This window comes from Oryza glaberrima, chromosome 9 (assembly GCF_000147395.1).
Source record: "Oryza glaberrima chromosome 9, OglaRS2, whole genome shotgun sequence".
Taxonomy (NCBI): Eukaryota; Viridiplantae; Streptophyta; class Magnoliopsida; order Poales; family Poaceae; genus Oryza; species Oryza glaberrima.
In genome coordinates, this window is record NC_068334.1 from 5,536,442 (window position 1) to 5,556,365 (window position 19,924).

Genomic DNA, 19,924 nt, shown 5'->3' on the forward strand with positions numbered 1-19,924 from the left:
AATTTGTCATTAGCAAATATTTACTATAGCATCACAATGTCAAATGATGGCGTAATTAGGATCAAAAGATTCGTCTCGCAATTTACATGCAAATTGTGTAATTGGTTTTTTCATCCACATTTAATGCTCTATACATGCGTCCAAACATTTGATGTGACAGAATTTTTGGAAGTTTGAATGAACTAAACACTGCCTATGTGTATATATTCAGCTACATATTGTCCTGTATCTGACAGCAGTTAAACTGGTTCGCTAGCTATACGCATATATATATATATATATATATATATATATATATGTGGGGTTAAATTAATTTTTTGGAGGCATTGTAAAATACGTTGATCCAACAGCAACGTGACAAGGCTACATATATACGTGCTGCCAATATGTATGTCTACCCTCGAGGAGCAGCCCTGTACGTATTTCAGTACGGTCACTGCTAGCTGGTACTAGCTAAACAAGTTACTACCTAGAGATTCTACCGTACCTGCATCCAATAATGCAGACGGTTTTACGCGAGGTAGTTCAATCGCCTGAAATTTTCAAAAAAAAAATTCAGTAATCCATTTAATGATTCTCATCACTTCGTTATTACTGGTATACTACAAATACACAATTATATGAAATAAACTTATGAAGATTTGAAAAATACATGAAATTAAATAGTCAAAACCTAGAGAGAAATAAAATAAAACCATGTTAAAATGAACTAAAATTGCACATACTACGTACAATTTTAAGCATGGAAATGTACGTAATTTTAGATTGATGCATGAAATCAAGCAAATCAACTTCTGAACTATGTCTCATGAGTTCATAATCACAACTGAAATTATTGAGAAAGAAATATGAGTTAGTATATATGTTTTAGGGTGAATAGTTAATACGGTCCCTGAAGTTTCGCTCACTACTACAAATCAGGTTTTTCCTGGCAGCTAGATTAAGTTTTTGCTGGCGTCCATCATCGCCGCCAGTGTTAAGGCCAGTGAAAATAATGAATTTTCGCTTGCGGACATCCGGCCGCTAGCAAAAACAATTTTTCCAAGCGGCCAAGCTAAGAAAGCCACCAGTGAAAATACAGTTTCGCTGGCAGCACCTAAAGAGACCTGCACGGTGAAAATGTTTTTAAGGAGAAAAAAATTAAAATCAAAACCCCCAAATCCATGTCCCAAATTCAAAATCCATCAAGCCGAACCACGGGCCGCCGCCGTCATCATCGAGCTGAGCCGGCCGCAACCCTAGCCACCGAGGGCCACCGAGGGCCGCCGTCGCCGAGTCTGCACGTGGAGCCATCGTTGCTGAGGGCCGCCGTCTCCTTTGACAGCCGCCAAGCCAGGTCTGGCGGTCCGGCCTCGAGTCCCGCTGGCGGATCCTCCTCGTCGTCGCCATCGTCGTCGGTGGAGACGACGGATGCCAGATCTGCCTTGGAGGAGGCGGAGAAGACGAGTCGTCATCGTCGCTGTCGCTGAGGTGTCCCAGCGCCGCCATCGCCCCCATCCCTTGCCGTAGCCGGCCACCACACCTTCCCCGCCGTTGTCACCGCTGCTTCTGCGTGAGGTGTGCTCCGCTGCCGTTGTCAAGCACCGCCACCTCGAGCGCCACTGCGACCGAGCACCGCCACCCCGCACCACTACCGAGCCACCCCCTCCCCCGCACCGCTGTGGCCGAGCCACCCCCTGCCCCGCGCTGCCGCAGAGCCACCCCCAACCCTGCGCCGCTACGGCCAAGCACCGCTACCCCGTGCCGCCACCGAGCAATCCCTTCCTCTGTGCTGCTCCGGGCCATGAACTGAGAGGAGAGGAAGAAGGCAACTTTGGATCTGAGAGAGGAGATAAGAAGGCAGAGAAGTCGATGGTGGACGGTGCGGGTGCACGGTCTTTATTCACCAAATTTTTTTAGCAGTCCTCTTTACCTACCGCTAGTGAAAACGCTATTTTCTCGCTGGCGGACACTTAAGAGGTCCGCCTCGAAAAATAGGGTTATTTTTTCTAGCGAACCTCTTAGCGTGTCCGCCAGCGAAAATCGATTTTTGCTGGCGGTCCATAGCCCTCCACCCCTCCTTACATTTTTGCTGGCCTTTTTAGCATATGGTTACCAGTGAAAATTTTAGTGTGACACTAGGAAAAATCGTTTTTCTAGTAGTGGATTCGGGCTCAGTTTAGTTCTTGAGGTTTCAAATCATCCAAACAAGTCCTCCAAATTAATTATTTGGGTTAATATAGTCCTTGGACCTAAAACACTTTCACGTGAGCATGCCAAGTCATCCTCACATGCAGCAGTATGAATGAAATGACCATTCTAAAATTATATACCATAGGAAATAAAGAAAAAAAAAAGATAAATGTTTCACACATGTAGCATCGTTTTAGAATTGCCACTTATGACTGCTATAGCCAAGCACTGATTGTGTAAATTCCTTTGTTGGCCACCCATCCGCAACAATGTTGGGCCTGGGCTGGCCTATTATTTTTTTTCTATTTGCGTCTTTTCTTTCTTTTCTATGTGGTACATAAGGGTAGAATGGTCATTTCATCCATACCGCTGCATACGAGGATGACTTGGCATGCTCACGTGGCATTTTTTTCGGTCCAAGGGCTATATTAACCCAAATAATTAATTTGGAGGACTTGTTTGGACGATTTGAAACATCAAAGTCTAAACTGAGCCCGAAGCGAAACTTCAGGGACCGTATTGGCTATTCACCCTATGTTCTAATTAAAGTTGCAAATAGTACAAGGAGAATGTCCCGTTACGAAATTGAAAATTTAAATTTTAATATATTTTATTTATAATTTGTTGTTTTCATTTTTGAAACTGTCGTCTCTCGGACTTAGCTTGAAACAAGATGCTTGAGCAATGGTTCCTAAGAGCAGCATGTCTATCAATTTCATCAAGGCGGCTAAGTTTAAATAATAGTAGGTTTATTAAAAGAATATTAAGTTATTTTCTCGCGAATAACCGAGATTGGAAAAGTCCATATGTACAATTTAGGACATTAGAATCTTCATTAAGATATACTTCGTTTGTTAGTACCGTTGTGATCTTTTTCTTAAAAGGAAATTCTTGCTTTGTCTATGATTCATGACATCTCGTTTTTAAACTAGAGGGGTATCAGGATATGGTACAGCCCAAAAGAAGCACTGGTCATACGTAAGGATCAAACTCTGAGCAAACTGTGGTCTTTTCTTGTTGGACGCAGCCACAAACACATCGATGAACCGCGACTTTATATTAGCAGACACTCACGTGAGGCCTGAATTTCATGCCGTACCTGCCTCCTGCATATATATCATGTCATATATGAATTTCATGCCGTACCTGCCTCCTGCATATATATCATGTCATATATATTTGCTGAGATCGATGTGCATGCATGGATGGCCGGAAGAGGTGAATAAGAAATATTAAAGCGGTAATGCTCAATGCCGGGCGACCGACGGAGGGGGGGGGGGGGGGGGAGGAGGGCCGGATCGGGCTTTGACACACAATTATACATGCTCCTGTCTCTACATGTGGCGTATATACCTGATACAGACAACTTCTCGGATCAGTGACCTTTGGTTCGTGACGAGACCCCTCTCCGACATAGATGAGGCTCGTCACCCAATTAAGATGAGCTATGTGCAACGTATAGGTGTGCCTGTATGCTAGCAACATGGTGATCTGAAGCGAAACTCCTAATGGGCGATCGATCGCCCCTAGCGATCAGGTTGCCCCCCCTCTCCTCCACATGGTTTTCTTTTTCGGCACCGCATTACTTTCCTATTTTAGTAAATTTATGTACCTAAAGTTTGTACATCTCAAGTTTACACATCTAAAGTTTAGAGACCTAAAGTTTATATATCCGATTCAAATTTGAATTTGAATTCAAATATTTTTTATATATAGTATTTCTATACATCTAAAGTTTATACACCTAAAGTTTATAGACCCAAAGTTTATAAGTCAAAAGTTTACATGCCCGATTCAAATTTAAATTTGAATTCAAATATTAGTTTATAGACCCAAAGTTTATAAGTCAAAAGTTTACATACCCATTTTAAATTTGAATTTGAATTCAAATATTTTTTATATATAGTATTTATATACATAAATTTTTCCAACTTTATTTTTTAATTTTTTTTAATTTATGGTGTAGTAGGAAGAGAAGAAGGGGAGGAATAAGGGGGAGAGGAGTGTATAGGGCGATGGGGATCGATCGATCACCCATTAGCCACGCCCGATCTGAAGTACCTATGGACTTAATTAATATTCGCTGTGCATTGGAGTGATCTGTGCGCGTGCATGCATTCCATGCCTGGGCGTCCACTGATCCATCACTGTCGATCATGCCATATGCATATATGATTCATGAATGCATGCAAATCTATACCATCTCGGATCAAAACTCACTATCCATAAAGTGGAGACAACGTAGGGACATGGGTGTACATAAGTACACCCAAAGTTTTATGAAAAAAACAATATGTAGTATGTGTATTAGGTATAGTTTGGTCCAATAGTTGCCTTTCCACTCAAAACATCAATTATTTCGACTATTTTAACACAGTGTTAACTATTTAATTTTGTTTGTTTTTATAAACCTTATTAATGTTGATTTTTAATTAACTTTTAGTGGGATCAAGAATATGTCGCTGGTTTCTGTCTCTTTAAGCTTATGTAAAGGGAGAGACGTGTGTTCGGGACCATATTCATGGGTATTTGAATATGGTGGTGTTACGAGTACTCTACAGTGGTGTATATATGTGTGTGTGCGTACGTCTACCGTATAATCGGGAAAAAAATCCTGCCTATGTCACAGTGACTATAGTCTACACAAGAGTACAAGACAAATTCATGTGCAACCTGCCACTGATGCAAGATCCTTTTATTTTTTTGACCTTGCCGAGATTAAACTTTTTCGAGATCTTTTACAACGACCATTATTTACATATCATATTGAATGAAGAGAGGTTGCATCTCGTCATCATGCTTGGTCAGGTCCATCGATCAGATGCATGTGCATACAGTACACAGTACACTTGAAGAGGTTTTGTTTGCTAGTAGATCACTACCAGAGCTGCACACATAGAATACAACACTGTCACGCATGTTTGGATGCAGGCGACGTTACAGTGAGAGAATGTGTAGTTTTTCGGCTTTGTGCGTAGGATCAATCGATGATCGATCGACCGGGCATTTTGGGATTTTTTGAACTTGGACAATAATAAGATGCTTGATGATCAAACAGCATATAGTGCTGGACCCAGATCGATGACCAATATGGATCATGGATGTATCGATGACCGATATATATGTGCTGTGCACGAACACAAACTGCTTACAAGCATGCTGGCTACTTGTTAGTTGTTAGTAGTTGTTTTTTGGGGGGTTCACTTGTGTCAGTAATGTCGTTGTGAGAGAGAGAGAGTACCTATAGACATATATTTACAAATTGTTGGAATCACTTTGGTAAAAACAAATAAAAGTATATTTAAGCAATATTCAGAAAGTATGATGTGTGTATTTATAAGGGTGAGTGTGTGCGCGTGTATGTGATAGTCTCCACATTTAAACTGTGCTTTTGTAAGAAAACTGTATTAAAATGTAAGACGGCGCATTTTGTTTTATTACAATAAATCTTTTACCGAAAACTATTAGGTTGTATTTTTGTGACAAAACAAATGCGAGAGGAAGTGTATATTTGACATGCATGCAGGAAATGTTTAGGGCACCCGCAATGGTTATCTATAGGCTCTCTATAAGAGATCTATGTCAGCATATTTTCCTACTTGGAAGAGATTAAATGAAGAGAGAGAGCAAAACTATCTACTAACCTGAAGATAGTCTATAGATAAAAACGAGGCAATGGATTAGAGAGCTATAGATACCCATGTAGACATGCTATTGAGGTGGTTTACTATTAATCTAGTTCATTGTTGAGATGTACATGTTTTATAGAGAGCACCTTACTTTACCTTTGCGGGTGCTCTAATTGGCAGCAAATTATAGATTAACTGTATCTACACTTTTGCAGCCACATGCATGAATGCGTAGGTGCATGATTGGACAGTACATGATCAAAACCGTTCGAATCAAACTTGTACATATATATGCCGGCAGTATATTTTCCGCAATAAGCCTCGTGATCCCTTGATCTGCATGCCAAGAACACAAGAACACAAGATCGAATTGGCCTCTGTGTGATAATCATACACATCGATACGTAGCTCTGAATCAAGCAAAATAATATGGATCGATCGATCGACCGATGATCATGCGTGTGTGCATGCATGGCCGGACAAGACAATTACTGAAGAAATGCAGAGCTACCCCGGCTGCATATGCATGCTGTCCGTCCGCCGGCCCTTGGGTAGAGGTCCAGATGGATAACAGGAAATGGACAATAAAAAGTGTACGAGTTTGGACCATTCTTTGTGACGGCAGATGTGGCCGACCGGAAGAGATCTAAAGAATCACTGAACGATTGAACTGGACCAGCTCTTCCAACTATTTGTTCCAAAACTACGGAAAGGTCAGCATAGTACTTTCCCAATTAATTAGTGTTTCATTGTTTTAATCTGAACGGTACTTTTGTTTCAGATTGTTAGTGCATCCAATATTGCCGAGGTTAGCAGATTGATCAGTCCAATATATTTATTCCTGCACAATAGGTGTGTGAATAAATTAACTCCCTATGTACTATATACGGTGTTGAAAACTACTCCCTCCATTCTAAAATATAGGATGCAACTAATTAACCTTTTTCGATGTTTCAAACTACAAGACATGTGCATGCACACAATTAAGTAATATCTTCCCCTCTCTTATTTTTTTAAATCCTCTACCCTTAAAATCTCTATTCTACTGAGTACTTGTATTTATTAGGATGATCCAAATGACTAGGTGATAGTAATTTTTTAGTTGCGTCTTATATTTTGGAATGGAGAGAGTAAACAATATTAGATTCAAACACCATGTTAGTTCTCAGCACATTCTCAGTGGAGGTTTCATAATTAGAGAGTTAATTTTAATCTCATGAGATGTGCTCAATTGCCAATTCAATTAACATGCATATCTAGAAAAACAGATAAACTTCTTTTCCGCAATTATTTAAAGAACGTACATAACTGCAAAAGGGGGAATATACATTATGGTCCTTGAAGTTTTCAATCTACGTACAATCAATTTAGTCCCTGATCTTTTAAATTATACAAACAAAGCCATAAACTTTGTCATGTGGCCTATGTAGTCCCTGAACTAATTGAAAATTACCACGTGGGCATACCATGTGTTCCTCCCATTCAAATATATGATGAAATATCCAATTTTCCCTTGCATATATCTTGGAAAGGAGAGAAAAAGAAAAGGAAAAAAGGGAATAAAAAGAAAAGAAGTAATTTTTCGTATTAATTTATTTTACAATTTTAACATTCAAATAATGCAACTCTGTACCCGGCATTTGTTTGGCATGCTAATTATATATTAGGTGTTTGTAGCTAATTTAACTTCATATTGGCATGCAGGCAGAGAAAAAACAGGTATACTGTCATATGTCCATAGTCACATTTGAATGTTAAAACTATAATAATTAATTAAAATGTAAAATTGCTGTTTTATAATATTTTTACTTTTTTTCTTTCATATAGTATATGTAAATGGTAAATTGGCATTTCACCATACACTACTGAAAAACAATTTTCTTGTATAGGACCCATTTAAATTGCACACGAACCATAACTGGTCGCTTCTAAGAAAAATTATGCTTATGATTTTTCCGTGCGGTCCTCTTAAATGGACCACACGCGAAAATGACCTTATTTTCGCGTGCGGACCTATTAAGAGGGCCGCATGAAAAAATACCCACACCCTCTTTTCCCTCTTACCCACTTTAAATTTTCCCCTCTGTCTCTCCTCTCCTCTCTATCCCTTTTTTTCCTCCTCTCTTCTCCGCGCGGCCTCTCCTCTCCTCACTCCTCTCTCCTCTCCTCTCTTCTCCTTTCCTCTCCTCCCGATGGTGGCGGCAGGCTGAGGCGACGGCGGCGTGCGGCAACAGCGGCGGCGGCCTCCTGCACGTAGCGGCAGTGGAGGCGCGGGATCCAGCGGGCGGTGACCAACCCCCGCACGGATCTAGCGACGGTGGCCATCCCCGCACGGATCCGGTGGCCGGCCACCCTTTCCCTGCGCGGGATCTTGCTCCCATCCCCTTTCTTCCCTCCCAAGATTCGGTGGAGTGGAGGGCATCGGCGGCGGTGCGACCGGAGGGGAGGACGGATCCAGCGGCGGGCGACACGGCGGCCGCCACCGCCGCCGATGAGGGCGGGAGCAGCGTCCTCGGCCGCCGACGACGACGAGGGTGGGAGCGACGTCCTTGGCCGACGACGGTGACAAGGAGAATTTGGTGGCGGCCGGGTGCGGCGGCATCGCCGATTCTAGGGTTTTCTCTTTTTTCTTGAAATTTTATTTTTTTTGGTTTTTTGTTTTTTCGTGCGGGCGACATAAGTACCAGCACGCGAAAATCTGATTTTTGCATACCCTTGGGTGCGTGCTGGCCGCCCACCCGCACGCGAAACCGGTTTTGACTGCACGCGAAAATTATTCTCGTAGTAGTGGTAAATTTTACATGAGAGGATGACATGGCGTATTCACGTCATGAGTTAACTAGGGCCAAGGACTATATTGTGCCGTACGATAAACTATAAGGACTCATTGATAATATAAGAAGTTAGGCATTAAATTGATCCCAAATCAAAACTTCAAGAACTATATTGGCTAGTCTTCCATTGCAAAATCATCAAAAATAATATATATTTTCAATTCTTCTTTCAAGAAAAACATGCATGTGTCTAAGAAAACTTTAGTTCGTCCATGTAAGACATGAATGCGTTGGTGTTAATTACCACCAGGATCAATTAGGGAAGTACATTTTACTCTTTATTTTTTCTTCATTAGTTTTTCGTTGGTAGATTTTACAGCGGGTTCTTAGCGTCAATGATTAGTCGGTTGGTGTCTTAACGAGATGCATGACTTTTGAAAAAGATAGCTAGCGTTCAGAGAGATGCACATATATATGTACACATATGTACTTCCCTAAATGTATAGTATAGTTCAATATTAATTTCTTCCTCTATAAATACTACTGTATTTGTCTGGCCAATAGATTAGAGGTGATCAAAGTAATGCTCCATATTAGGGAAACACCAATAGTATGTAGTGGAATTATGGATGCATAACTCCACTCATTAAACTAAGTTCAAATTCCGATACCTACAAATATTACACACATACAAACATAACTTTAGTGAAATCAAGGATGTGCGATTACAAAGGAACAAGTGGTGTATGTGGGTAACTGCGTATGCATGTCGTGTAATAAAAGATATAATGTTCCAGGTTTGCATGCATGCACCAGTAAAAACAATAAATAAGAGGGAAAAGCCTATTTTGTTCTCGATAGGCGCCAATTCTAATTGCAAGGCTTCTCTTGTTTGGTATGAATTGAAACGGCTTGGTTTTATTCTAGCCTAATTGTTTTCTGCCCCTGTCCTGTACGGACCCAATAACAGCCACTGGGCCGGACGGGATGGGCCTTTCCTTGCTTGGCCTTTTTGGCTCAGGACCACCATGGTGATCGAGCCCGGTTGAAAATTTTCCATTTTTCCGTCTCCTACACTGTTTTCCGTCTCGTCTCCTCATCTATTAACCCCACGTGAAGAAAGGCATATCCTGAACAAAATTTGAAAACCGGAATTGCAAACATATGCTACTCCCACTGCCACTGGCGCTACATAACTGCGCGCCCCGGGGGGGGGGGGGGGGGGGGGGGGGGGGCCACGCGACCACCTACAGTACTACTCTACTACTAGTACTACTACACTACTATTATTACTATTAGTACTAGTATTACTACTATATAAAATATATATTTTTTATGTATAAAAAATACACACATACAAACTTTGTGTACGATGTGTACAAACTTTGTATACAACGTGTATAAACTTTGTATGTGATGTATACAGACTTTATATACAACGTGTACAAACTTTATATACATACATATTAAAAAATAAAAAAACTAAAAAAAACATCATGTATATTCGTATACACGTATACAAACTTTATATACTGCACGTATATAAACTTTATCTACGACGTATACAAAGTTTGTATACACGTATACAAACTTTTTATACGTATACGTGTATGCTAAAAAACCGAAAAGAAAAAAAAAACCAGAAAGAAAAACCAAAAATAAGAGGAAAAAACCGGCGGGCCCCACCCCTACGCATGCGCCCGCCGCGCGGCCCCCTCCGCGCGCGCCACGTGCCTCGCCGCCGGGGGGGGGGGGGGGGGGGGGGGGCGACTGATCGCGTTTTAGCCGTTTCGCATAAATGTGCTAGACTTGACAGATTTTGTGGGGTGGGGGGCATATAAACATATGCTTCCTATTCCATTCAAAATAAATAGTTCAAATATGAGATGTGATATATTATAGATGTGTCTAGAGTTGTAGTTTTATAATGTGTTACAGGTCGTATTAGGTTTGTTAATTAGGTAGGACTGTTCTTGAATGCCCAGACTCTATTATCTATGTGGCTTATCAACTTATGCTTATCCACCTTTGATATGTGAGTTTTGTTCATGCATACTAGCCAATTTGTCGCGCGTTGCGCGACTTTAGATGCCTGTATAAAACCCATGTATATATGGATCATAATATATGATAATGAGATTCTATCTTAGATTTTAAATTTATGAAAACCATAGAACTTCTTAGGCCACAACACTCACATGAAGATGTGATATTCCACGAATTCAACCAGGAAATGAGGGATTATGCCTTGTGCTAAACAGTGGACAAATAAATGGGGGATTATTTATTATGTTTATCTTTAACATGGCTTAATAGTTGGAAAGAATTAGACCACCAGACCTTACATAGTGGGGGTTGAGCTTCCAGGTTAAGTGCTCTAAACACATCACTACAAAAATTTATCGGATCAACCTTTTCCAAATATGGTAACATAAGTCATTTAACATAATATCATAAGTTGAAGCACAAAACCTCGAATCTAGGAGGCATAGAGCACTACGATTTGCCACATCAGTTAATCTTATTGGCTACTTCAGACTTCTCAGTTTGGTGCCAAAACGATTAGATACTGAGGAGCTCAATGACTTATTGTCTGGTTCAAATTTTGTTATGATATAAATTAGCATGGTTTAAATTACAGTAAAGTAAGAATGCAACATAGTACTTCAATGTCAGAGATTATCTTTTGCCCTAAGAAAAGATAAATATAAGCACTGCAGTTGCACACTATAGCAGTTCGACGATGGGCTTATTGTCAAGGTGCTTCCGGATGAATTCCTATACCATGAATTATCAAACACCTGCAAGACATGGATGCCTAATTGTAAGTTCAATACAAACAAAAATGCAATGGGTTATATCTCATAGGTACCTTGCCGACTTATGGGCTTCTTTTCTTTACCAATAAAATTTTGTCACTAATCATGGAAAGCATCCTCAGCAACTACATTTGGAATTTCACTGTTTTATAGGCATTCTGACTATATCTGGATTTTAGATATACCTTATCTTTTCGAAGTGCAATGTCGATCAAAGCATTAAGCGGTATTCTAACAGTTTGCTGCCGTGCATCCAAAATAAAGTGTCAAATCTTATAAAGAACTCAAATCAAATATTTTCTGTAGTTTTACTTCATATTTTACATGGCACTCATTTTCTTTACTTTTTTCGGTTTTTCCTATATCCATTATCATGGGATACGTTTCCTAATTAATTAAGCATACATTGGTCAGCTAAAATGTTCGTAATCTCCTAGGACCAACTATTGAAAGCTATGGTGCTGGTATATTGGAAGATGGAAACAACTCTGGCGGAAGCGTAGAAAATGTTCAATCTCAAAAGCATTGAAATTACAGGAGAAAGATCAAAAGGAGTAAATATTTTTTGTGAATGATTCTCATCACCTGTGAAAACCCATCGGGTGAGAGGACATCGCAATCACCACTCATGTTGGGATCCACCCCAATCGCCGCCGGAAACGCATCAGCGGCAACATTGGGAATTTGGGAGCGAAAGGCCACGACGGCGGCGGCGTCTAGGGCGGTGAGCGTAGGGCGTTCATGTGGTCCTGTTGCCGGCGGGAGGGCCGGTGGAGGCAAAAGCAGCACCTGGAGCTACATCTCGCCATCCCCATCTCCACCGCCACTGTATCCTCATCCTCCTCCCTATACCTGATGCCATTGACGGCGGCAGAGGGGAGACGACGAGGGGCTTCAGTGGAGATTGGGGGTAGGAGTGGGAGGAGGAGGGGGTAGCTGCTGGCTTGGTGGGGAGGTGCGGAGGCGAGCTCGCTACGGAGGCGGAGTGCGGGGGTTTGCGGCGGCGGCGCGTTGGGGACAGAGAAGCGACGCATAGATGATGCAGGAACGAGGGAACGTGATTTTTTTAGGGACGTGGAAGCGCTTACATGCAAAATAGATTTCTGGAAGGACCTAGAAGAGGTTTCGCCGATTGCAGGATCTGACGGCTCATCTCATCTAAAGTGGAAATCAGACGATCCATGTATTTTCGATGACGTGGCGCAATCTAATGGTGAAAATCTTTAGTTTTTTCACTACTTTAGATTCTACAGGCCCTACTACAGATAGGGGTGGACTCAGGACTGACCCAAGGCTCGGGCCAGCCCATAGAGAATAGGGTTGATTAGATCCATGCCATTACAAAATTGCCCATTTAGAAAAATACCATTATTATTCATGAAACTTGCTACATGCCATTGCAATTTTCTAATACCATTGCTGTCGGGTTTTCTATTACGGAATTGCTAATGCTCTGTTGACAGAAAATAGGGTGCTAAATCTGTCACTTTTTTTGATCATTCATCTATGTTTAAAATTCGTGCTGCATTTGGATTGAGCAAAAGTTAGGCACGGCTGTGGACTTTGAGATGGACCGGGCTTTTGTACTTTATTGTTGCGTTCTATGGGTCCCACACATTTACTGTTTAATTTCGAAACACACACCTGCGTTTTTTCCTCGCATTTGAGCAGTGTTTTCTAGATCCCACGCTTACTAATTATATCGTATTTACACTATAATTACATATGTAATTTTATGACTTACATCATAAATATACTAAAATTACGAACTTACAATGTAAATATATGCCGACTTTTTTTTAATATTATAACGTCATATTATAGTTACTCCCTAAATTTGATGTTTATCCTATGGCTTAAAAAATCTGCATAATAGGAGGATAGAAAATCTGTTCAGTCCCTTTCTATTAATATCGTCTTCCATCGCGACTTCAGTCAAGGTCGATCATGCCCATCTTCAATCTCCAGCCACCGTCGAGAGTTGATACCGGCGAGTTATCGGCCGTTACAGGAACTTCCATCATCTCCTTTGTTGACTTGCTCTCGCGCTCGCACACGCACGCATCGTTCTTGCTCTGTTACGTTGCCGCGACCTGCGAGCGTAGCGCGCTGCCGCTCGGCAGGTGCATTGGATGGATCCGGTTGGAGTGTTTCGATCTGCTCGTTGGGCGGATGGTTTGCCGGTTTGGGTGGTTGTCTGACCAAATTCCTGAATACTGACGACTAATTCAATTGCGCTCAGTTCAGTTCTTGGTGCTAAGAATGTTGGCCCTCATAGCCTCCAGACGGGTTTACATTATAGCTTGACCACTAAATTTCGAGTCCTATCAGTATCACGGTTTTTGATAAATTTCGACTAAATTTCGACCAAATATATTGTTTAACCTTTGAAATTTCAATCGAAACTTAATTCCAAGCCGTGTCGAAACGTCGAAATTTCGCGGAATTCGACCGGTTTTCGTCGGAATTGTGAACCCTGCCGCTCCAGCTACGGCTGCTACGCCATGTTCGTCTTGACGCCGCCGGTGAAGGACGGCTCAGGGATCGGCCCCTCCGTCATCTGGGACAACCGGACGAGTGTAGACCCCCGATTTTGGAAATCGGAAATCTTCTGTGTTTATCCGTACCAATCCCTGGATCAGTAGTTGGTACACACATACACAGTTGGATCACAACATATCACGAATGAATTCAGGCTATAACAGTTAAATACTTACATTAGGGCCAGGTAGGCCAACAACTATCAGAGAACAACAGCGGAAGACAAAATAATATAAGGGCCCGGTTAACATGCCACAAGCAGTCGACTGGGGAACGAGACCTAAAACAAGACCGCACTCCGATCATCTTGTTGGATACGCAAGCGTACCGACAAGGGCTTCTCTTCAACACTCTCCTAAAAGATATATAAATAGCAAGGGTGCGTACCAACCGTACTCAGCAAGCCACCACAACAACAATGCATATGATAGAGGGTATTCAAGGAATGGCTATGGTTCTTTTGCACAAAGCAAGTTTTGTAATTCTTTTCACAAGCCTAAGACCTAGCATAGACTGATCAAATTTTAGTACCAGTGTCCACATTAAACAACGACGGTTCTGTCCACCATCCATTGTGATCCCAAGGATAGCTTCCCGCCATTGAGTCGTCATGGTTTTCTGAGGACGTCCACCTTCCCGCCTCTCAGGAAGTGGCTCCAACAGCATAAAAATCATCATGCAATATCCCATCCCACACAAGTTAAGAATTTAGAGTCTAGCCAAGTGTAATACACGTCCCGGTGCTCAATAACCGCGAGCACGGCTATTCGAATAGATTTGGTTTACTCACACTGTAGTGGATGTACACTTTACCCGCACTCCGCGACTGCCAACACATGAGCCTCGTCCCAACACATGAGACGCATCACGGCAAAGCTTTTCGATAACCCCGCATTGGCAGCACCCGCTCCATGAACTTTAGCCCTCATGCACTCTAGGCGTCATACGTTTCTAGTAGTGAGAGGAGTTCTGGCGCTCCCGGGAAGGGAAAAACACACACATTCCTACGTTGCTTCTTGTCGTTGAACCCAGTCCATCATGATTGTTCTCTTATGGGTATCCTCATGTAGTATTGCCAAGCCAGCCTCTGACCATCCGGAACGGGCATCCGCCATCCACCTGGCCATCTGAACCGGGCATCCGCCAGCAGACTGCTTGCCGCATCACACACCTAAAAGAAGACCACTACGCATGGATACTCCCTCCGCTCAGCTATCTACTCCGCTAGGTCTATACCCATACGAGAAGTGCGGTTGTACGGGGGTCATTTCATGCTTAACTTCATGGCTCGGTCCTTAACTGACCAGGGACGGCACTAGCCTTTTCCGGACACCACCCAAATCCTCCAGCCGCCCCAGTCGAAAACAGTTGTTTAACTATATTTTCCTTTCACAAATCATGTCATCAATATCATGGCAATGTGGCGCTCATGTCTCCACATGCCGTATCTCAATTGCCTTCCCCAAGGTAATTGCCCAAGCATAAAGCATTTTGATAAATATGAGTATGCATGATTCTAGAGTAGCATTTCTAAGCATTTGTTATAGTTGACTAGGGACTCATACGTAATCATGGTTACAAGGGAATAAGAGTAAACAATAATCAAGGCATGGCATATTCACAAATAGGATGTTTATCATTGCATGAAATTTTATTTGTAAACAAAATAATTTCGCAATTGGGATCAACATGTTCAAGGAATAGTGATGACTTGCCTCCTCAGGATAATCCTTATTATTGATATAATCTTGATCAACCTTCACCTCCTGGAAATTGCAGACGTTGCCTCACGACTAACCGATACACAAGGTCTATAATACGCGAGAAAAACCAATATTCAAACAACAATCAAATATGCACAACAAAATGTACTATTCGTGTTTGCTAATGGATTCCAATCATGCTAAGGGCTAAAGTTTCTTAATCTTTCTATTGTCATCGTGGTCTATTTAGGAGTTAACCAACATAGCATTTATGGTATACATATATATTTGGCTAATCGGTGGTTTAGTCTATCAAATGGCTATGGAAGGATTATGGGTATATATGCATCTATCTAAATAGCACGGTTACATACCAGAGGTTCTATTGTTAGATGGATTTAGGATCAATCAAATAATGAATCATTTGTATTATTATTTAATTGATAGAGGCTTTACTCTAATTATGAACATATTTTACTTGTCACAATAAATTATAAAAGGTTAATAATTATCTATGCTTTGTATGTTAAAGTTGTTTAGGTTAATCATATTATGATTACAGATTATCCCATCACATAATTTTACAATAAATAATCCTAATTTACAGTTGAACTATAATTATAATTATATGAGGTCAAGATTTATAACTAGTATTTATGTATATACATGTTTGTCATATAGTCCCTCTAATTTAATATATGCAACAAGCAAATTAATACTATACCGTATAGTTATAATGGGATGTACAGTATAGGTGTGTGCACAATATCTTAATATTGAATCATTTATTTGAATAGTTTCTATTTACTACGAGCTACACAGTACATGTGATTTTAAGTGGATTTATGAGTGAGTTACTGTCTATACAACTTAAGGGTCGATTTCCAACCTAAACATATACTACTGTATAGGAAATGCCGTTAATTAATTTCGTGCGGGTGATTTTAGTCACACTAGCTCTGTTATTATCTCTCATAAACAAGTTAAAGACTCATCTACGTGTGTTTAACTTTTAGTCACAAAGTATGAGGCTAAACATTATTTATACAATTTGGACGTCATGAGTATAATTATATATTGACATATATTAATAAATGGCACTAGTATTTCCTATGCTTTAATTAATTTGAAACAATGCTCCTAATTAGTTTACATAGGTTTTACAGTGAGAAAGCGTGTTAAAGACAATTATTTGACATCTACTTTATAGTACAATATCAATTTTATTTATTAGCATATTTTTAAGTTAACTATTATGCATCATCTTGATATTAATTATTTTATAAATATAAATATATTTTATTAAATAGTGAATTATATACCATTAGAAAGCTTATGAATTTATATGAATTTAGGTTTAAGTTTCACTCGAATCGGAGCTAAAACGAATAAGTTACGCTAGTTTAAAGATTCAAATTTGAATAAATCCGAGAAATTGTAAAAAGGTACTGTTCCTAATTCATTATTTTTATTCCTAAACTTTATCCAAAACTCCAAGTGACTGACATGTGGGGTTTAGGATTGTATTTGCTTTCCTACCGGATTATTTTTCTAAAGCAAATCCTATGAACCATTGACAGGTGGGCCCGGCTGCTCTCTCTCTCTCTCGTTCTTTCTTTTCCCGTCGTCTTCTTCCTCGCGCCGAGACGCAGCGGGCGCGGGCAGCTCCGAGCGGCGTGGCCAGGACGGGGCGAGGGCGGCTCAGCGACGGCCAGGGGCGACGCGAAGGAGCTCCAGCAACCACCCGCCGGCGGCCACGGCTTATGGCGGCTTGTGGACAGGCGGCTAAGCCAAGGACCGCCATGGTTCCGAGCTCGGGAGTTTTCGGGGCTAGGGCGATAGAGAGGGTTTCTGACCAAATTGATGGACGTGGGAGTGTCTAAAGGGTATGGGGATTCCATTTTATTAACTAGATGGAGAAGAGGAGCTCCGGGATGGCTTGTCCACAGTGACCTCCATGAGCAGAGCTTCGGAGCTCGGGCTCGGCATGGTTATGGTCCTAATCAACGACATAGATGGTGGAGATAGTTCCTAGAGGATTAGGAGGGGTCATGGGAGTGAGGACTTACCGAGAGACGGTGGGATGGTGATGCTCAATGTCGCGGTGGCGGAGTAGAGAGGAAGATGCAGCACGCCCACAAGGTGTTCGACGAAATGTTTATGGAGGGAGTAGAAAAGGCAGAGAGGGGTGGACGAGCTCGTGGGGGCTCTTGGGGCCGTGTGATGGCAGCCAAGATGGTGTGGGGAGGAAGGGAGATGGGAGGGGGGGTATTTATAGGGTGTGGGAAGGGTGGCTTAATGGTCGACGCGACGGACGGTGCACGGGGCTCGAGGACGACATGATGGCGCGCAGGGCTCGAGGGCGACAGCGCCCGTGCGGGCGGGGCTCGAGGCCGGCTAGGGCGGCGCAGCAGTGGAGAGAAAGAGAGCTGGGATGGCTAGAAACCAAATCGAACACCTAGGGGCTAATGAACAGTGCTAGCCAACTATTTCTGATTTTAGAGGGTACTTTGCAATTAGGAAAAATATACTGTTACCACTAATTTTGTCATAAAGTAAAAATAAACCGCGTCTAAGTTATTTCATCGAAATTTATATTCAAATAAATATGGTCCAAATTTAAGTTTTATTAAAGATTCTATAATTTCCTAATGAGACCATTATTAACACATTAGCACATTAGCTCAATTTATTTATATGTTAGTTTATTTTATATGGAGGGGTTTAATATATTAAATTTCAATCCCTAAATGCAATTAGGAACTTGGTGCAATATCGATCTACATATCGAATTAAATACTCCCATAATTCTATTATATATAGAGAGAGCACAGTTTATTTGAATGATCATCATTTCATGTGTACTCATATTATGGCACCCACCTACATTATTCAAATATTTTAATATTTGATAAAATAGGTTAATAATAACTTTTCTTTTATTTGATTTTAATATCTTGTGCATAATTATTTGTAGGATTAAATATATTCTCGTAAATTATATCTATTGCTTAAATTTAGATCTTTTCTTTACTTTCTTTGTGATCATTTATGGTTTGGCAAGCAATAGCAATCATAACAACCAGCATGATGCAAAAGTTTTAAAAAGTTCAAAATTTTAGTGATTTTTATATTGAGAATTTTCAGGATGTTACAACGAGGCTCTTGGCGGCGAGCAGCGAGTGCGTGTCCATGGTCTCCGCGGCTCTCCAGTACGTACAGGCACTCCACGGCGTGGGTGGCCTGCGTCTTCAGCTCGTCGGACCCAGCAGGGCAGCAGGCAGTGTGCCACGACTCATCAGCGCCGGCTGGAATAGCTCCCTTGGCAATGGCACCCCTCCGCAACTTCTCCTCGGCGGCGGCGTCAGGCTCGGATGCAGCCGCGACGCGCGGTTTGACGTCTAGCTTGCTGCGGTTCCTGGCACAGGCGACGCAGAACTCGCAGAATTCCATCTTGGAGGAGAGCGGCATGATGGCGAGCTTGCCGTGGTAGAGCTCCAGGCAGCATGGTTCCGACGATCCGGGCGCGGCGCATGACTCGCATGGTGCCGTGGGGCTCCAGCGCAGGGGAGAGCACCGGGGCGGATCTATAGTGCAATGACCGGTGTCAGGCGACACTGGCGACTTTTCGTAAAACCTATAGCGAAACTGCTTATCCATGTATTATAACTTATAACACCATGATCTAAACATAATTAGTATACTATGGCACCAATAGACACGTTATGACACCAACGAATCAATTTTCTGGATCCGCCACCGAGAGCACGACGACGTCAAGCTCGGCGGCCTTGGTTTTGGGCGGCACCTTTGTGCCGTGGTACACACATGGATTGATTTGTTGTGCTGCCCTGTTGCTACTGTTAGAGAATATGGTAGTTAGAGATGTATTAGGATAGGATTGATTTGTGTGGATTCCTTCCTTATCTTCTCCTCATGTACTCCTATACATACCGGTCCCCCTGAGGCTCAATACAATCGTCCCACGTTACGCAGTATATCTCTCTTATACTATCCAACATGGTATCAGAGCGGGCGATCTATTCGCCTCTCTCATGCTTCCGTCGCCGTCGCCCCCGGGAGGGTTCTGATCTCCCGGGGATGGCCACCAATTTTTTTTCTCCTTGTCTTACCATCGCCATGGAGGATTCAATATCCTATATGGCCGGTCGTCGTTCGTCTCCGTCTTCATTTGTCGCTGAGAGGGATCGATCTCGGTCTCCTCGGCGGCCGCGTTCTTCTTCGTGTCGTCGTCATCGACATCGAGTCAAGAATTAGCAGCAATA

The 19,924-nt window shown here is 41.9% G+C and overlaps 1 pseudogene; it reads right to left on the reverse strand.

The window, feature by feature from the left end:
* Positions 1–13,891: 13,891 nt before the first annotated feature.
* LOC127784699 (uncharacterized) lies at positions 13,892–19,660 on the reverse strand (annotated as a pseudogene).
* Positions 19,661–19,924: the final 264 nt, after the last annotated feature.